General features: G+C 37.9%; 1 long non-coding RNA gene across 2 annotated transcripts in view; it reads right to left on the bottom strand.

The window, feature by feature from the left end:
* LOC104910517 overlaps positions 1-21,238 on the bottom strand; it is a 24,215-nt gene that overhangs the window by 2,569 nt on the left and 408 nt on the right. For both annotated transcript variants that reach the window (XR_002113915.1, XR_002113916.1), the window contains exons 2-3: positions 1,886-2,044; positions 768-1,423 (exon numbers count right to left, since the gene is read on the bottom strand). This is a non-coding gene — a long non-coding RNA (uncharacterized LOC104910517). The remainder of the gene's footprint in view (positions 1-767; positions 1,424-1,885; positions 2,045-21,238) is intronic.

Here is a 21,238-nt window from a genome sequence, read left to right as displayed (position 1 = left end):
AACTAAAAACATGAGATTCTAAGGAAGAGATGAAAATCATGATTTTGACAACTGACCTCAGCATTAAATTCATTTAAAAAGAAAACCTATGAATAGAACGATCTTCCCGACTTTCCTTCACAGAAGAAGCATTTTAAGAAGTGTATAACCCTCCACTGAAATTCTGACTCACTGTCTTTAAACATCAGTAGTAAAACAGAACTGTATTGCTTCCCTGGGATTCTCCCTGCTAAGTATTTAGCATATTTTGGCAGAAGTTACTTTTGCAAACACTCACTTGTCTCTAGCGTGAGATACACATACACTTTCTGTAATTTTTCTCTTTCACAGATTCAGAATGCCTGGATTGTATTCCTATTATTGCTGATTCAGCAACACGATTATTCAAGCCAAAGGCTAAAACAATTATATATGAACTTGATGAAATAGCTACGCTTTCCATTTACTAAATGATGCTGAAGTGATTTCATATCTGTGCATTTGTAACAGCAGGTGCCCTGGGCATTAGCCCTACCATCCTCTCCTGTCACTCTGAATTGTAACCATGAATACAGGGAACAGATTATAACCCTGATAGCCTGATTATCTCTGTTGTCACACTTCTCCGTGGTACAGTATAATTGTTTCACCAGTAAGTACTATTGATGCTTTAATGCTGACAACAGAACGCACTTCTGCTAAACTGCCTAAACATTAGCTGTTCCACAGAGGGGAAAGAGATGTCCCGAGGGTCAAAACATAAGGAAGGCAAGTTATCAACTACTTACCAACAGCAGGCAATTGGCAATAAAGGAACATCATGCATGCAGACCATGTTCAGTGTGTGCTCTTTCCAAGAACATGGATTAGTTTTATGTCATCAAAAAGAGACAGAAGTTCTTTCCAACTTTGAATACAGCTACTCAAATACGTGTTCATATGACATTCAGCAACAAGGGTAAAAAAAAAAAAAAATACACTAGGCTTAAAAAACTCACACCAGAACAGAAAGGAGAATTATCTGATGACAGCAGAAGGCAAAACTGAGGATCTCTCCCTTAGACACAGAGAATGTCTTCAAACTGTCATTTAGTCTCTCTCTCAAACATATGGCAACAATTATGGTCTCTTGAAAACCCAGGTGAAAGACATGGTTGTGTTCATCTCCTTAGAATTAAGCATAAGTTAGGTCCATACTCAGGATTCCCTGTTGTTCATCGTTTTCTCTCAAACGATACATAGCACTTCACTCCCTCAAAGCCATTCACAAAGAAAGGTCCCCAGGCGGGCAAACACACGGAGCAAGTGTAAGGCTAAGTACATACCATAGATGTTTTTGCTTTATCTTCAGAGATGACCTACTCATAAAAAATTTCTGCTGTGGAAGTAGTGGATTTTATTGTGTAGTGAAACAGTTACTTGTTTCTGATGTACAAAAAGCAGTCTAAAAAAAAAAAAGGCAGATATGAACATTTCACTAAACAGCATCCAAGAAAATCAAAAGCTTTGGGAAATTAGTGAATTTAGCATTGTTCCTTTTCTTGTCTGCAGATGTTGTGAAGAAGTGAACTGCAAGAAGTAGAAACCAAGAAACAAACATGACTTAACTAAATATGAAGACAAATTAAGAGGTACGTAAGATAGTCAGCATTGTATTCTCATCACTGTATCTCTTGCTTAAGCATTTATGTAGTGATGTATCTATAGAAAAAAAAACTGAAAAGCTACAGAAGGCATACCTGATAGAAATCCTTGTAAGACAAAACAGGTTATTATCATAGAGCTTCTTAAGAAGAAAGAACTGATCGTTGCAGTTTGATTAGTAGACTAAGAGATATTCAGCAAAGACCAAAAGCAACAGAATGGTGTTCAGTCTGCCAGAACAAGAAAATAGAAGTGTGATTACCAGATTGAGCAGGCTGGCAAGTATCTGGTGTTGATATACGCTGACATCACACAGACCTTCTCATACAACAGAACAATTCAGAAATCCTTACTCGGACTCTAGTTCTATTTCAAGGCTAAGGGTCTTCTTAAAGAAACTCTTTGCAGGAGGGAAATAAATCTAGAGGGGGAAAAAAAATGAAACTAATTAGTTGAGCACTAAATCTAGAAGTAAAACTAAGGGACTATTCCAATTGTTTAAGTTTAAATTCAATAAGTTCTTCCTAAAAGCAGTCCACATTATGTTCGGACGTGGAATGACAGAAAGGAACTGTATTTATCAGATTTTGAAATATATCCATTTGATATAACTTGCACTATTGATAAGGCAACATGTACAACATCTTACTAGCATTTTACTCCTTGATCATAGTGAGTTTGAGAGGGATTATAGAGACAAAAAGATGGAAGTGGGACAGCTGCTTTGTGGAACTTCACCTTAAAAGAGCTTGATTTTGAAACATTTATCACCCTGAAACAGAGGATATACATACATAAGTACATGTACATAAGTTACATTCACACAAATGAAGATCAAGATACCAAAAACCTATGACATTTTCATGAATGACCACCACATGCAAGGTAGCAGAGATTATGAAACAAGATTCTGAAGAAACTTGTATATAAGAGAAACTTTCCTGTTACAAGGGAAACATGCAGTACTAGAAAGAAGATTCACTAGAAGAGAGGTTTGGAATGAGTTTCAATTATAAATTTGTAGGTTAAGGAGATGCTTTTATACTCTTCTATGGAAAGCCATTAGCTATGAAATAGAAGTGCAAAGCCCCAGGCCCAAATGCAGCAAATCACATCGTAAATGCTGACCAAAGATTTTACTCAGCCTCATCCAGCTGCACGGCATCTCTGCTGCTCCACCACACAATCAGCTCCTCAACTCCCACGCTTTGCCATGCAGCTTGGCACTATAAATACACATTCACACAGCTTGAGGAGGGACACTGGACCAGAATTCACAGCAACTGAGGCACAATGACATACGTAACTCGAGGCAGCCAGCTGAGACTAGCAACATATTGAGGCAGCTCAGTCAGGCTTTGCGAGCCTTATTTGCCACAACTCAAGCTGTAGACCCACACAAGAGATGGCTTTGCTGCAAGAGCTCCATATTCGAGGACAGACCCCTAACATGTAAGCCATGTGCTACCTTAAACATCTTATACTTTTTGTTGAGCCTGAGCAATACTGCAGAAAGAAACCATACTGTAATTGATTAACAGATCAGGAAAAGAAAACATAACCAAGAAGGAGCAGGATTCTGCATGTCACTGAAAGCTCAGGCCTCTTTGCCGTGAGGCTACCTTCTTATTTTCTCCCAGCAGTCCTTTGACACAAATACATACATGAAATTAAAGCCTGAGTTCTTCTGATTTTCTAGTAAAGGAAATCATTATCTTTTTTCTTTTTTAAACAAAAAAAAAACAAACCAAAGCATGAATCAGCATATTAAAGGTGATCTGATATGAAGAAAAACAAAGAATAGTTAATCTCAGTGAATAAGAAAGAAGGGGGGGGAGGGGATTGGTTAAGATCAGCATATGCAATTTGTATATACAAGTTCAGAAAACAAGAGAATGACACAAGCACCCAACATTGTAACTAGGACAAATTAAAGAAATCCAAGTTCTTTTCAGAAGTCCTCCCAGATCTCCAGTGGGTTTCTGGTGCTCTGAACAACAATAATGAATCAGGATGCGTGAAAGAAGATATTTCCAAACCTCAGGAAAAAAAAAAAGCTTTTTTAAGCAGTCTTTTTCTTAAGCTCATGCATCTGGTTGTACTGACGTCAAAGAAGAAATTAAAAATTAAAAAAAGCAAAGAAAAAAGTAGTCCCACACTTTCTAGTTTTTCCTACAAAATGAGTTCTACCCAAAGGCTGTCAGTATCAAAATGAAATACCACTTCAAGGAGAATCTTCCAAGTACTTGAATCATCACTGCAGAATAAGTTCACTGAGCTTGGTTACTTTTCAGTTTCGTGGAGGAGGAAACAACATGCCAGACACCTCACTCTGGACTTTCTTGACTGGTGAAAAAAGCTATAACACTAAAACAGTCTTCACGCATTCAAGACAGGCTAACATGAAACATAAATACAGAAACTTATAGCAGTGATATATTAGGAAAAAAACATTCATTTTGAGAAATTCAAATTCAGTTCTTCCTAAGACAACTGTCACATAGAACGACTTTGATGAAATACCCCCAGTGAATAGTTTTACTTTGAGTTGTATTGGCTAGAGAGTTATACAGATATCCTCAGAACTGATCGTGCTCCATTCTTTAAGGAACAGATAAATAAATTAAAAAAAATATGCAACTTCTGAAAGCATTGCAATCTTTCAGGAAAAAAAAAAACATTACTACACTTCTGGAGCTTCTATGCCTCTTCAATGCCTCTGCTGCTTCCACACTTCAGTATATAGAGTTGAGCTTTAAATCCATGTAAACACTCTTAAATCTTTAGTGAAAATCCCAGAATCACAGAATTGCAGGGGTTAGAAGGGACCTTAAGAAGTCATGTCAACTTCACTGTTAAAGCAGGTACCCCAACATAGGTCTCACAGGTAGGTGGCCAGATGGCTCTTGAATATCTCCACAGAAAGGGACTCCATAACCTCTCTGGGCAACCTGTTCCAGTGCTCCATCACCCTTGCCATAAATTCTTCTGCATGTTTGTATAGAACTTCCTGTGTTCAAGTTTGAGACCATTACTCCTTGTCTTATTGCTACACATCACAGAGAAAAGGCTGACCTCGTCCACTTGCCTTCCACATCCCTTTAGATATTTTTAAACATTAATCGGATTCTCCCTCAGTCTTCTTTTCCCCAGGCTGAAAGTGTTCACATACAGCATGTACCAACTTCATTGAGTTGAATGACAATATAAAAAAAATAAAACACATACCAGGAATTTGTTAAGACTTCCAAATAGCAACCATTGTATTTCTAAAATAAATAAATAAAAGTTTTCTTCTAAGCCTATAAAGCACAATAACTTAGTTCTCTCCCCACAGTTGTTTTAGCATGTAAAAGCTAGTTTCTTTGTTTCTACATTAAGTTGTACCTTGAAAGCAGAAATGCATTGAAGCTTTGGCAAGAATGCTGGTTACAAGAATTACTGAAGAGTATTGCTAAATCAAGGAAGCAATTGCGGGTGCCTTAGATTTCAGCTTCCCAAATTAAAACTGCAATTTCAGAGAAGAAATACAAAAATAAGCCAGCTCCCACACAACACAGATCCTTAAGTTCCTCAAAATAAAGCAAACAAAAATTCTTGCATGTAAAAACTAAAGGAACTCCACTAATACAGCCTCAGATGTGCTCTGTTACACACTAAAGCAGGAGCTGCAACATCAATACACGTAAACTTGCCGCAGATCTACAGCTGCCAATTGAAACACACTCATGCTCTATTTTGGACATCTAGGTAAGCGATAAACACTCCCTTGCCAAACATTTCTGTAGGGAGCTCTATTAGCTACAAGTGTCCATGATCTCAATTTTCCCCATGGTATTATATGTATGCTATCTAAGCTGACTGTCAAGAGAATGACAAAAAAAAAAAAAAAAAAAAAAAAAAAAAAGCCAACCACAACCTGAAGAAACCTAGCATAACAAGATATCTTTTTTGCTATACCAAGGAAAAAAAAGCAGAGTTTTAATCAAAAAATTGTTAAGTGTCACAGTTAACTATAGGGCCAAACAGAAGAAAACTGATACTGACAAGTGACCTCTACATGTGCACATACCTACCTGAACCAAACAACACACCAAAGAAGAACAATTCCAAGTCTCTCAAACTCCTCTTTTGAGCTCCGCTGTGTTTAAATTAATCAGTTACTTAAGAAAGAACTACTGCAGCTATGTTTACAGGCTGCTACAAATGTATTTTACAATGTTGTATACATACTCCTCCCCATAAAGTTTTAATTTGCATGGAAGAAGTATTTCCTTACAGCTTTGCTTACTGCCTGGCAATCTAGATGGTTGAGCTGCATTGTAAACTATGCACTGTGCTGAAAGCCCAGCAGCAGGATTCTCTATATGCGTTATAGATTATCCAGGCGCCTTGCTCAGAAGCCCTGTCTGGATTCTGGCGATTTAAAATATGCAGCTTTGCAATATATCTTGTCATAACACCTGTGACCTCCCTCTAGATTTGACTCAACATTTACCGAGTTCTATCTTCTTTGTGAAAGCATTTAGTACACACAAGAATTAATAATTTCTTCTGATCTCAAATTCCTTTCTGTGATCCAACGCACACAGCTTCTTTGCTCTTTGGCACAAATAACTCTTAAGTGTAACTTAATAAAAATTTCTCAAGTCTAACTAATAAACATAGTAGATAATGACCAAAATCCATTCTCTCTCCCCTCTTTCACAGTCTCTTTGAGACAACTGTGGTCACAAATCACACCTAGCCCTGCAATACTATTCTACATGCTGCACCTCATATTGCAGTAGCATTCTGCAGTTCAAGCTGAAAATTGCTTGGCATGTCTCTCAGCAAGATGAAAGGCATGACAAGCAAGGTGCTTGATTGAAGCAGACCTTAGCCAAGGTGTTAGTCAGAAAAGAAAACGAAAGCCAAAAAATTTATCATTCCATTGGGAAGCATGCCAATGCTTCAAGCATCACCAAAATGCTGCAGTCTTGAGTAGCAGAGAAGCATTTCCCAAAGTTATGAGCTCAAAAAGAGTTGTCACTTGAAGTTCTCAGAATTACTGTTCAGAGTGGCATCCTGGGCTGTAGCCAGCAGAACTATAGAGGTGACTGTCTTCCTGTACTCAGCCCTGGTGAGGCTGCATCTCAAACACTGCATCTCAAATACTGCATTCAGTTTTGGGCCCCTCACTACAAGAAAGACACTGAGGCCTTAGAGCATGTCCAGAGAAGGGTAATGAAAATGGTGAAGGGTCTAGAACACATCTTTAGAGAATTTGCTAAGGGAACAGCAACTGTTAAGTCTGGAGGAGAGAGGCTCGGGGGAGGCCTTACTGCTCTCTACAGTGACTTGAGAGTAGGTGGTAGCAAGCTAGGGGTCAGCTAGTAGGTAACTAGAGACAGGACAAGAAGGAATGGGCTCAATTTGTGCTACAGAAGGGTCAAGACATATCAGGAAAAACTTTGCCAAAAAAGTGCTAAGCTGCCCAAGAGGTCATAGAGTCACTGTTCCTGGAGGTGTACAAGAACCACACAAACTTAGGGATATTGTTTAGTGGGCAACATTGGCGGTAGGTAGACAGTTGGACTAGATGATCTTAGAGGTGTTTTCCAAGCTTAATGATTCGATAGTGGTCTGCATAAACCCAAAACAATTGCCCCAAATAATTTAGAAATTAAGTCTTCACCATCCCATCCACTGTCTGAAATACAAACAGACACCAAACAGAGAGAAATGTAAGATAAGGCTTGTTTCTGTTTCTTTGAATACGTACTAGTCCACAATCATCCCCCCCCCAAATCAATATTTATGGAAAGGAGGGAGGGGAAGCACCTGTGTAAACAATACACAGTATAGACAAGGTAAAAGCTCTTGCCTAAAAAATTGTCCAGTTCTGAACAATGAATGGTTTCGATCATCTCTCATCTTACTGGTGACAGTGAGGAGGAAAAAAAAAAAAAACAAACACTAAATGGGATTTCTCCTGTGACTTGTTTAATGAGGTTTTGTTTTCGATTCTCCAGAAACATTTCATCTGAAAAAGTACTAAAAGTTCCAATAAATTCTATGTAGCTTTTAAGCAGGGTAATTTCAACAGTTTCATGATGCTTGTGCTCATCTTAATGTAGAAGTTAACATAACCCCCAAACACTTTTACACATAGCAAAGCACTGTCACTTAAAACCCCTGAATTTTGTAGTTCTTTTCCCAGACAGAAGCACACTATACTCACTCCTTCAGATGGCCATTCAAGAGTTAGCTCATTACTGCCAAGTAGTTAGCTTATTCAGATGAATAAAACTTGAAGGTACTTCATGTTCAGGAGTGCACAGCAGTCATCCCACAACAACAGGAGCTGCTTCTTACTGACAAGACCTTGTGAGCTTAACTCCAAAAGTTTAGCATTAACAAACACTAATTCCCACATCCTCCCTGTTCTTTACCTGCCACAGAATACAGCAAATAGTATTCTTCACTCTAGCTTCCTTACATGAAGCAAACTTAATTGTTACATGATTGCAATGCAATGGGAAGTGCAGCGATGACAGCGGAGCAAAGTCCCAGGCTGCAACAAGTAAGGATTTGCTCAAATGCAACAGCTGCAGGCATAGAAATAAAGGAAGGAAGCTGCTTACCTCCAGAATGCCTCACACAGTGATCTCTAGCAAGATACCCTTGCCTCCTTAAATGAGGTCTGAGAAGCCAGGATCCACCCATTCTAGTCAGCCAGGTGCACTGCATTGTACCTGAGCTCCCCTAGGCTGGCCCTGCCCTCCTACCAGGTGCTCAATCACTGTTTCAAGCCTTGACTTACCATTTCCACTACAATGATACTCCAGACTTCATAACGAAGCTGATATGTTACCACTTGTTTCCTTTTGTTGATTGACTCTCCAGAACATAATTAAAACAAGTGGGAAGGCTAACTACTCCAGAAAGATTCTCCAGGGAACATAAGTTAGCAGTCAAAGTGAGAAGTATTTCTCATCAACCAAAAGCATGATAAAAGTAATTTTCATTAATAGGAAACTAACACTGTCAATTTGGATTTTATTTTAACTTAAAACAAGAGTTGTGCATTAAAAAGAAAACAACAAAAAAATGCACCAAACTCCACCTCTAAAGACGTGCATGCATTTGGACTCCAAAAGTCAACTATAAAGGAGACACAGGAATGGCTCTGGTAGGATGATTCTCAATCTGCTAAAAGCTATTTCCTTTCTCTTAATGTCATTCTCAATTTAAGCAATGGATACAATCTCTACCCTTTCCCACAGCACAGGAAACAAAAATAGTATTTGAGTCACTATAAAAAGAGAACAGATGTCTGATATCAACATGTTATCCTGCTCAGAGGAACCTGAAAATCAGTTTCCCATTTAATCTAAGTATTTTATGCAATGAAACTCTAAGCTGAACTGCATACTGCTTCTTACTCCAAAGCATTTCAGGTAGTGAGTATTGCATTAGCCCCAAGGGAGCCTGCCTAAGAAACATGGCATCCAAGACTTCCTAGGTTGTACCTGTGTCAGAGAATCTTTACACCACACTTGAGTTTTTACTCCCACTTCAGACTATGCAACCTGTAAACTTCACCACAAAAAAAAAAAAAAAATACAGCCTAGCTATGCTAGCTCATGAACCCTATGAATTCTGCTGCAGCAGCATGCTACAGGAATATCCTACCTCTACTCAGATCATTTCCACATAGCATTGTATTTCACCTTTAGCAGATATTAAATAGTTTGAGGCTCCCTCCGGCTCTTCACTCAGGTGAGTGAAGGAACAAGTGAATTATGAAAGATAAAATATGTTAGTGCTGCTCCACCACTCAGAAATCAGCTGTTCTAGGGTGACAAGTTAGATTAGTAGGGGAGATAAGCACAGATGGGGAGTGGAGGGGGAGTGGAACTACTACTCTCAATTCAAATTCTTCTCAAGCAACTTGGCCCAGTATCAGAGATTACCGTCAAGATTTTCTTCAGTTCACTGAAACTTTGAAATCCTACCATAGATTTTTTTCTGGTTGCTCATGAAGTCAGACAAAAAAAAAAATCAGTTAAGTCAAATAGAAAAATACTATACAGGCTTTTCCTGTAATCTTATCTGAAGGTCTTAGAGGTACAGAAAAAGCCACCAGAATGTTAACACAAGTAATTTCCAGCCTCTTCATGGACTGCAGGTGGTTTACTAAATCAAGAGTTAACCCTTCACAACCATTGTCACTGATTGGAGAACTCTGATAAGAAGAATTTACAGAGGGCTTCATCTGACTTTGACTTTATTCCTCTTGATACAGACTTGCATTTCATTCCTGAAGCTGGTCTTCATTAATTCTTTTGAAACTCACCACCAATGCATTGTTTATCATATCAAAAATCACTTCTACTATTTGGTAAAGACCTACACACATAAGATTCCTTATTACACTGTTCAATGCATTGGCACCCTTTCCCATTTGACACCCCCACTTGAAATGCAAAGCAAGCTTAAGAGGCAGAATCAGATCTCAGTAGATATCTCCTCACATGCACAGATCCAGCAACAAAGACTGACAAAGTTATTTATGCCTTTGCCCTTCTGTAGAGCTTCCTCCAGTCATCGCAGAGGTGTACATCAGGACTTGGTATAATTCAAACCATCAACATCTTGAGATAGAAACAGCTGTCAGATTTTGAAATACTAAGTCTCTCTTAACAAGACCCTATGCAAAGGATAATTTTAAAGTAATGTTTCTCATGCAAATTGTTTATCTTTCCTAAACAGAATAAGACAACAAGCAAACAGTATAAGATAAAGAGTGTTGAGTGAAGTACTTCACTTCATGGGGAAAGTTGATCCAGGAGCCAGATAACACCTCAATGAAGCAACTGCTGTCACAGTGCAGCTGGCAATCTCTTCTATAGCATTTCTTATCTCTCTCAGAGCAGAGAAAAATGTTCTCATTAAGTTTCTTTGTTAGAAGACACTTTTAATGTAAATTCCAGCCATTGTTTGGAAAATAATGGCACTTCAAGAGTTAAACTCATTAATAAGTTTGATGGCCTTTATTCAAAAATAATTTTACTCAAACTAAGTTCCATGAAAACAATATTACTTGCTCCTACAAAGTCCAAGATAATTAATGTAATTTCCGCTGGATGTAATAGGAACGGTTTCAATTACCCTACTTTTCAATTATTCTCCATAATATCTTTTATTTTAGAAAGACTAGAGTGCCTTTATTAATAAAAGTGTTAAACTGATAATGATGATTGGGGAAGTTAGGGGAAAGAAGAGAGAAACTGTCTACATAGGAAAAATTGTATCGTACATTATTTATCCTAGTTCACTCAAACTGCAAAGAAAAGGAAAAGACAGAATAAGTGACTTAATGGGAATGTCTGAATTGGACACACAGATGAGTTATAAGGATTAAGGTCAAAGGATAGATAAAGGGCATAAATCTGTTCAACTTTCATTAAGATACAGATGTTTTATTTAAAGACACTCCTAATTCAGACCAACTTGAATTAAAAAGGTCTGCGCGATCAGTACTGACAGATTTTTACTACAATGAGCTCTTTCTGAATCACTGCACAGGATTTAAGCTAGTGGCACAAAAACGTAACTTCAGAACGCTCCTTCTGCAGCACTAAGTCCCCCATTTTGAGGTACTTTATATGAGGGAATAGGGTGAAAAATATTGCATTCCATTACAAATACTACACCCATCCCTTACAGCTGAAACCGCTGTTTACTGAAAATAATTTCCTTCCCTGACATAACATACTTGCTGATTACTGAGTATTCACATCCACACACCTACATTGTGCCTGTATAAGCAATGTCACATTCAGTTCTAAGTATGAAGAGCTTTCAGAACACAAAGGTAACACAAAGAACTCTAACACTCATTCTAGCAGGGTCCTCGTTATTTTATATAAAAGTCTGACCAGCAGATCCTAGAAGGCAGTATGTTTTTTAACCTCAAAATTTTTAAATGGCTATGCTTGTACTTCTGCTATTTTAAGTGCTTTCCAGAGGACTATAAGCCACAAAGTACAGAATATTTTATTCTATGAAAACATTTCCGTTTATACAGGTTTTTAATATACAAAGATCTCTGTGCATTCTTTCATTTATTTTTTTCTTTTTATTTCAACAGATCTTCAGTTTGAAGATTTCAAAACGCACCCTGTTAAGTTTGTTTGCCGTTTTAGAAGAAGTCAATGAACTTAAAAACAATGGATACTTGTTTATGCTAGACTTGGTAATCACAAAGTTCTCAAACTAACTTTAAGGAGTAGACATTGCTGTTTGAGTAACAGACCTGGGACTCTTCCATTAAGAGAATGCTGAGAGGGGATCTCATCACTGTTTATAAATACCTGAAGTGAGTCAAATCAATGGAGGCAGGCTCTTTTTGATGGTGGGCAACAGTAGAACGAGGGGCAACAGGCAGAAACTGGAACACAGGAAATTCCATATACCACAAGGAAGAACTTTCTCACTGTCAAGAGTGATGGAGCACTGGAACAAAGTGTCCCAACAGTTTGTGGAGTATCCTCCTCTAGAGATATTTAAGACCTGTTTGGATAGCTAACTGTGAGACCTGCTGTCACAACACAGTTGCACCAGATGATCTCTAGAGGTCCCTTCCAACCTCTCCAATTCTTTTATTCTGTGATATTAAAGTCATCAAATACATACTGATAGCACAGCAGACTCAAAGCATAAACACTATTAAAGTGCAACAATTAGACTATAAGTTATATTTAAACAAGTAAAATTTATACTACCAGTGGCACCTTGAAAACATGATATAGATTCAAATGTCTATTCATGCTTCCATTATAAATCCTGTTTTGAAGCAATTAAAGTCTTATCCAAGTTGATTTCCATCAATGTGAAGCCCAGCATTAGAGTTCTTCATTTGGATGCATGTTCACTTTCCTAATATTGAAAAAACATTTGATGTAAATCATTCCAGACCTTTTCATTATTAGATGAGCTTATAACCTTATTGCTTTTCCAACCAAGCACAAAAGCCTAATATGAAGAACTGATATAATCAGCTCATTCTTTCCATATTAAGTTTTATTTTTCAGTGTCCAAGAGGAAGAGGTTTCTCCAGAACGTTCATTTTCAAAAGTTTCTTTAAAATGGTGTCCCAAGGACTACATCTGTCCTGTGTATGAGCCCTACTTTCTGGAAAAGGCAGCTCTCATTCCAATCTAACCAAAGCTTCACTACATTGATCGACATTATAAAGATACACGTAGGAAGACACATTAGCCTGCAAAAGCCAGCGGCCAGATGTGATATTTCAAACCATTCCCTCAAAACCATTCACTCCCATTTTTGTTACCTTTCAATGTCATTTCAAGGGTCGAATGTGAGTTCCTGATCTAGTCACTGGCAGAACATCTTAAAGTAAGTTGATAAGATTAAAATAAAACAAGAATAATTGGGACAGTCAATCAACTGTACAACCAAATAGTCCTAATGGAATTTGCATACAGAGATCACAAATAACTGTAGCCCATAAGCACGTATGCAAGAACACTGTACTTCAAGCAAGTAGTAAGTTTTAATCCATCGCTTGTGTGCAAAGCAAAAGGTAAAACCCATGAACAAATGAAAATTAGAAGACAGGCTAACAAGTACCAGAAGAATAGTGGTTTGTGTAAGCTAAGAAAGCATTTCTAATAGTTGTATCTGAAGCCCTTTGAGATTGCCAGGAAACAAACAATTTTGAACATATACATGTCCCCTAAATGCTTGCATCACAATTCCTCATTAAAGACTCTGAGAGAAACAATTTTAATTAGATGAGAGAAGATTCTACTTTTCCAAACCTTTGTCCACTTGCTGATTTATGAAAAAGTAAAACTGTCCTTTCTAAGCAGTTGCTAAGACAGTACTTGAAACATACATACTGGGTTCTTCACTGCTCAATAAACTCAAGTGATCAGGATGGAATGGTGGGAAGAAGACACATTAAGATGAATAAAAGCAGGCCACAAAGCTTGCAGAGAGCTAGCTGAGGATTACTGTGACAGGCTGTACAATGCATTAAGCAGATGAACAAAATCAAAGATGAATGCAAAGATGCACATGGAGAAAGTAAAATCATTCTCCTTCTTTCATACTAACATTTGACATGGGACAGTTACCACCAATGAAAGACACCAGAATTGACTCACTATGTAGAAACAATCCAAAAGAAGGCTAGAAGTTGTTAAGAAAGAAACAGTAAGTCACAATGCTTTCTGGCATCACTTCAAAAGGCCAAATACACCCATTTATGAATTCTTATTTTATACAGTTTTATCAATCGTATGACAAAGAGAGGATGCTAAATGTTGTGAGGACAAAGTTATGTGAAAATCTTCTTTATTAAGGAATTAAGCAGATTAATTTGCTATTTAAAGAGAAAACTAAGTAAGAGAAATAGTAGTAGTTCACAAGATTATGCATAGCCTATTGAAGCTGGGAAGGAGATTATGCTGCACCTGGGTCACAACAACCTCCACTACCAATACAAGCTGGGGGATGAAAGGATTGAACATGGCCCTGCCAAAAAGGACTCAGGAATACTGCATCCAAGTGTGGAGTCCTCTTTACAGGAGAGACATGAACCTGTTGGAACATGCCCAGAAGAAGAGGGCCATAAAGATGATTCAAGGCATGGAACACCTCTCCTATGAGGACAGGCTGAGAGAGCTGGGGGCTGTTCAGACTGGAGAAGAGAGGGCTCCAGGGAGACCTGAAAGCAGCCTTTCAGTATGTAAAGGGAGGCTGTAAGAAAGAAGGGGACGGGCTCTATAACAATCTGTTGTGATAGAAAACAAGGAGAGATGGTTTTGAACTAAAAAGATTTAGACTGGATATAAGAAAAAGTATTTCACAGTAAGAGAAGTGAACAGGTTGCAGAAAGTGATGGTGAAACCCTGCCACTGGAGACATTCATGGTCAGACTGGACGGGGCTCCAAGCAACCTGATCTAGCTGCAGGTGTCCGCATTCACTGCAGGGAGTTAGACTAAAGAGGCCACTAATGGTTCCTTCTAACTCAAACAATTTTACGATACTAAGGATACTAGGCAGCTCTCAGAAATCATTGCAAAAGAATTTTAAAATTAAGCCAAAAGTAATTCTGCTTTATAAAAACTGTAATGAAAAGTTGTATATATTTGCTGCCAAAGAATATTGGTAAATGCTGCACGCTCTCAGGCAGCAGGATAAGATGGTCCTTGGTTAAACCTGGTACAGTGAGTGATCAGGCACAAATGGAAAGCCAATTAAATCTTTCTAAGTCAGCCTTGTTAAGGATTGATCAAAGGAAAGATGAAGGAGCCCTCAACCCTTTCTTATTTTCAGTCTCCAATTCATTATTCATACAAAATGTGTTGTATCTCCAATTCTGTAAGGAGTCTTTGTGTACACAAACATGTAGTCTGTAAAACTATCAAGTTCATTTATATTACATCTCTGTTAAGTGCAGTTTCTTGGGAATTTTTTTTTTCCTGGTTATTTAATTGTTCTCTCACACAACCTCACCCAGGGAAGTACTTCCTCATGGTTAATTCTTGTGTAGTATACAGAACCTCATTCCAATCACGTTCCAAGGAGGATTGTAGAGGAGGTATTTTTCTATTCAATTCTATTTCCTGAAGTTTTGACTAAAATTAATTTCAGCACAAGACTTATTTGATCACTGCAAATGCTAAGACACTTCTGGGGGGGGGAAAGAAAGAAAACTGCTCATTTTTCATTATTTGCACTTACAAAACAGTCCTTTTGAAGGACTGTGAAACCACATGCTTGGAACTACTGACAGTCCTCTAAGAACCTGTTCAGTTCTCTACCTGCTACTCTCACAAGACAGAGAGAACAGGACTGGCAGGTCCCCCACCCCACTTATCTCTTGATCTCTTGTTATGGACTTCAGTCTGACAGAGAACTACTAAGTTCCCCCTGAAACCACCAAGTCATATATCTGGATACCTAATCATGTATTCAAGTGTTTCCTGCAAGATGTAAAAACTCATTTTACTTTGATATTAACTACAGTAGCTAAATAAGGGTTGGATAGAAAAAAGAAATCATAGATGGGAAGAAGTTTTGTAACATAGTAACCTATATGCTGAAACTAGTCAAACAGCTGCCTGAAGAGACTTTCCAATTTCAGATAATGTTTAATCACATGATTTAACCACACACACCTACACAAAGGAGTGGTAGTTTGGGGAACACAATATAAATTCAGCCACAGACTTATCAATTGCTGGACAGGTTTCCTAGTCAAGAACTAGCCAAAGCTTCCTTTGGTGCAGTTGTAAGTGAACATGGCACCAAAGAGTGTACCACCATTGTTCACCATCAGCTCATCAGCAGTTTGAACTACTATTAATGTGTCAGTAACTGCAACACGATTACTTTTTTTTTTTTAAATATGAAGTTCTTGAGTGCATTAGCTTTTCTTCCCACTAAAAGCTATCCTTAGAAACAAAGACTACTCAGTGCAGTTTTGCATAATTCTACAGATTTTAGAGGCAGTGCATCAATTTACATTGAAGCATTTCACAATATTTTTTAGACTAACAAGGAGATAGATGATTAAAGGTCAAGGAATCATTTCTACTTTATACAAAGGGATTTCTCCTTTAGAATTATTTTGAAGACAAATAGAAAAATATATATATTTCTTCTACTTTAGTCTTGTTAAATTGAGTAACTCTTACAGTTCCTCAGGAAAGCAAAAGTGAGAGAAGCCTAACCTTCCTCACAGAGAAAAGATCATATATGAAGACTAAGCTGTAGCTTGACCTTTATCTTCATAAGTGATAACTCTCAAAAGTGACCAAAAGGTTAACTAAACTCTAAAAAGGTCACCTGTCTTTAATCTGGCTATATAGATCCTTTTTTGATGTTCAATAATACACAGCTACTGTTCATTAAATATCATCCGTCCATTCTGTATTTTTCACCTCCTGTTTTCAGCAACAGCAAGATTTTTGTTCTGTCACATTACATAAATCGCAACTTCTTTCACACCAATGCATTTTCTGGGATAGAAAATATTGTAGAATTACGCAGGTAAATCATTAATTGTTCTGCTTCTATTAATGCTTCTCCTACAATGTCAGGTATACGTACGAGTCAGATCACAACATAAGCGTTTTCCTCTTTGTCCTAGTATGTTTTTTCCCCCACACTATTACTATAATCATCTATTTTGCTCCACAGAAGCGATGCATTTCAAGATGTATTCAGCTAAAACAGTACAAAACAAAGAACTAACCCAAAGTTTAGGTTTAGTCCCTTTCATTACACATTAATCAAAATTAAACTCGTTAAGTAGACAAGTGTTACCTTCTCATTTCTTCCATCAAATATATGAAGAAATCCATGGAAAATAGACTTTGTCTAGAACTCATTCTGTGTGCTTTCATTATTTTTTTTTGTAGACACCTACTAGAGTCAGCCCAGAACACTCACTCTGAGGAACTTAACCTTTCACTCGTTTTATGAAATTTGTGACACTTAGTTTGAAATAATATATTTTACACAGAATCTGCTAAAAAATACCTTTCAAACTACCATCACCAAGATGAACTATCTATCAAGTCACTCAAAGCATGTGCTGGATGAGCTTAGTCTCCTTCGTTCCTGGGTTTAAGACAAAATCCATAAGAGACCCACCTTCAGATGTTATCTGCCTGCTTAACCTACAGCAATACAGGAGGAAATGGAACGTGGTTAACCATCAAATGATTTTCCTCCAGTTCTTTCCTATCTGTAAGATAACTATTGTTATAATTATCATATTTATTGCAAAGTTCAGAAGTAGTTCTTCACTATTATGCCCAAATTTGTGCATGAAAAGTCAATTTGGGCATTAATTCTAACCCAGCTCAACTGAACAGTGATCATCATCCAACCATGCAGTAGTTTGAAATGCTTGGGGAACAAGCTAAGAGAAAGCAGGCTTTCAAAGGAGGGATGTCTCTTAAAAGCAATACCACCACAGATGGATGTGTGCAAGACTCAAGATCAGGGTAAGGTATGATTTAATTCCCAGCAACTGCAGAATATAAGACAGGTCTGCTTGTCCTGGATAATCACAGAACAGATTCATGTAAATCCATCTTTCCTGGATATGAAGCATGCACCGGTTCAGTGATTCCTGAGAATTGAGATTAAACAAAGAGGAGTGGTCCTGATCCACACAGCTGTAGTTTCTAGTCTTCTAAGAGCTACACAGTTCTTAAGGTACCCCCTGATTTCCCGTTGCAGCACTTTAGTCTGGCTCCCTCAGGGAAGAGTTACAAATGAAACATCATGATATTCTCACTTGCACGCAAATGCACATACATTCTTTCACAGGTCTTGGTCCAGGATCTGAATCACTAAATGTAACAGCTCAACTAGTGAGATGCTTAAATCAACAGAACTAATACTTCCTCATTCGCAAAAAGGTAAAACTAAGCATGTCGTGGGCATTTGACAATCCCATACGTTTCTGAGCAAATTGTAGAGGGTATCTTCTTAACCTGCATAGCGTCATGCCAAGGGAGGAGGGAGGGAAAGGAAAAAAAAAAAATCAACAAGGAGGGAAAGGTTTGTGGCTCAATGAATGCATGGAGCTGCCTTCTGACTCACCCTTCTCACTACACGCATCTTCCCACATCAAAGATAATCACTCCTTCAGACTCAAAGAAAAAGGAAGGATGCTTTGTCATGCTTTGCCAAAAGCACAAGAGGGTAAGAGAGATTAAATGGATTTAGTGGGAGGGAGTCAAAACCTCAGATTTAGATATAAGCTTATTGTTGTAAAAGAACAATAAGAGGGTCAAAAGGCATAGGGGCAAGATTTGCAAGTTTACACATCTGTTTCTTCTATCTACATAATTCAGTCTAATAATAGCAAAATTATGAAGTGCCATTTCTGTTTTCAAAATTGAACTTTTTCCTCATTTCTTCTATAGCATCTGCAAGAAACAGAAGCTCAAGGGCTGAACAATACAGCATGCACTACACATTAGCATCTTAAATCTTAGAAACATTTGAGACGTGGTCTGACAACTGCTGAACAACATATTATGAAATAAAATAGAATCATCTAGGTTGGAAAACACCTTCAAGATCACGATAAAAGGTGTAATCATTAAATCACTTCTTGAATCTTCCAAAGGCATGCTTGCTTAAATATATCTCTACTCATAAATACAGTGGGGGGAGGTGTGTGTATGTAAGGCAAAAAACAGTATGAGGAAAAATTACTTTCACTCTAGCATGATTAAAGGACTTGCCATAGGAGTAGACTTCTAAGCAGTAGTTCTGCTGTACGCAACAACAATGACCAATGTCTTTCAAATTGAGTGAGGTTACTTTGATCAGACAAGTTCACAAACCTTACACTCTACAAATTGAATTGACTATAGGTTTGTCTTTTCCGATACCATCTTTCTTAACTGAAAAGATTCCTATGCATCAGAAGACAACACACAAAAAAAAAATAGTGCTAAGAACTAAATGGTCAAGCATTTGAAACTTTGAAAAGCTGACAGTTATTATTCCAAGAAATCATCTCCTGCCTTTTTTCTCCCTCATTCAAATTTCTTCTCTATTACTACTTTAACTGAAAGAGTTCAAGTTGAAACAAAGTCCAGAACCATACTGAGAGTTCAGCTCAACAAGGCTTGGAGGGGTGACTGCCTAATCTTTTTATGTTTTTTCTTCAAAGAGAACAGGCTTACAGACTCTAACTGTGCTTTATTAAAATGCTTTCAGACATCATTTTGCAAGATGCACCTAAGCGGAAAAATCTTAAATCTAGTGGATGATCAGATTAAAGAATCTGCTGAGGCAGAATGTCTCCCTCCCACTATTCACATCTCTGAAACAAGGAAAGGGGTCCCTTGCAGTCCCAGTTACCAGTCCAGCAGCAGCTTTCAGCTCTTCCCCAAGTTAAGCAAACATCAGACAATCCTCCCTCGGCTCGGTGCCAAGTCTTTCATCACTCCCGAAGTCTGGCTTGGCCAGCAGTTCCCTGAACTGCTGAAAGCAGGATCTCCACTTGCAGCTCATCTCACTAGCTGACCACAACCTCCCTCAGCCTGAGTATGCTAGGAAAGCAGCACTTCGCCCCTCTTCCCTTTCTAGAGGCAGTATGACATAGTAAACAGCACAGCAGCAGCCAGGACACTGTAAACAGATCATCCTCTCTTTCCAGAGGCAACTTAATGTGGCATTCACTGTTCAGCTTGCCTGATCGGCAAAACACTCCTCATACCACCCTTATTAATGCACTACTCTAAACTCCGAACACTCACTTAACACATTCTTGAATATTTAGCCTGCTATACTTTCAAACTTAGCTGTACACCTGATGTCAGTTTGCATGATAATTACCTAACTCTGAACTTTGTTTTCCAGGTATCTGATACAGTAAATAAATAAAACTTATATCACCAGCTCAGAAATGAGATTCAGGTAGATGCTAGCACTGTTTTCAGCCAGTATTTCTCATCAACAAATTGGATTGGTCTTGCATTCAGTGCACTCATTTTTCTATGAGAATCTATAGACTATCTAAAAATTCTGCTGCAAATTCACCTGAACAGGAACAGAAGACAGGACAGAATTTCCTGCTGGAGACACCTGCATCTCTCTCATCCAAAAACCTTCACAATGTGCTGCATTAAAAAAAGCCATTTCAAGTCAGACACTGGATAATTTTTCTGTGAGGTTACAGGACCAATGAGCTGATAAACACAGCATTATTCCTAATAAACAATGATAAACGTGGCATCTTCATGTGATAATGTGTGTGAAGTTACTGCATATCTGCCTGTTGAAAGCAAGGACTTGATTTCAGAATGAGAATACCTGTCCTGCTTTTCCTCAGTTCCTTGAGGAGTTTCATGTAATTTTTGAAGTGGTAGACTAAGCACAACTTCTGTTTTTTAAATAATTTCCTTCACTGAAAAGCAAGAGACAACTCCATTGCCTACACCAAATAATTTCTAAGACAGAAGATCTTATCAGTTAAATCAGACTTCTCATTAAGTTCTCTCTTGCTTCCCACTGCCTGAAATTTGTCCATTACAAAGAAGAAAATGAATTGTTCATAGTGGCATTCTCATCACTTTTTTCAGTGCAGAAGAAAAGCTTTCAGCTGAGAAACCAGTTACAGCATAAAATAAAATAAAATAATAAGTGGAACATACGCATGAACTTCAATACAAACTTGACTCCCATTTCCCAGAAATTACAAGGTCTTGATCTCCAGATCCCATCAAAAGCTTTAAAATATTCAAGTTCTTAGCAATCTAAGAACTTCATTAAAACTTTCCTAGCCTTCGCAAAACTTCAACTCTTAAAGAAGTTGCAAGATACAATCATTGCAAAGACTATCAGCAAAGGGTATAACTAAGTTCATTATGTATTTCCACAGCTGAACCAAACACAGTGCTCACAGCCAGAGCATTTGAATTAGGATACATGACCTCACGAAGCTGATAACCTAGGGAAGAATCTGAATGCAGAGAAAGGGGGAAGGAAAAGAGGATGATAGAAATAGAACAATGAATTCTAGAGTAGTAAAAACATTTGCTTTAAATGACATTATCAAT

This window comes from Meleagris gallopavo, chromosome 4 (assembly GCF_000146605.3).
Source record: "Meleagris gallopavo isolate NT-WF06-2002-E0010 breed Aviagen turkey brand Nicholas breeding stock chromosome 4, Turkey_5.1, whole genome shotgun sequence".
NCBI lineage: Eukaryota > Metazoa > Chordata > Aves > Galliformes > Phasianidae > Meleagris > Meleagris gallopavo.
The sequence above is the reverse complement of the archived record's forward strand: the minus strand, read 5'-3'. Positions and strand labels throughout refer to the sequence as shown.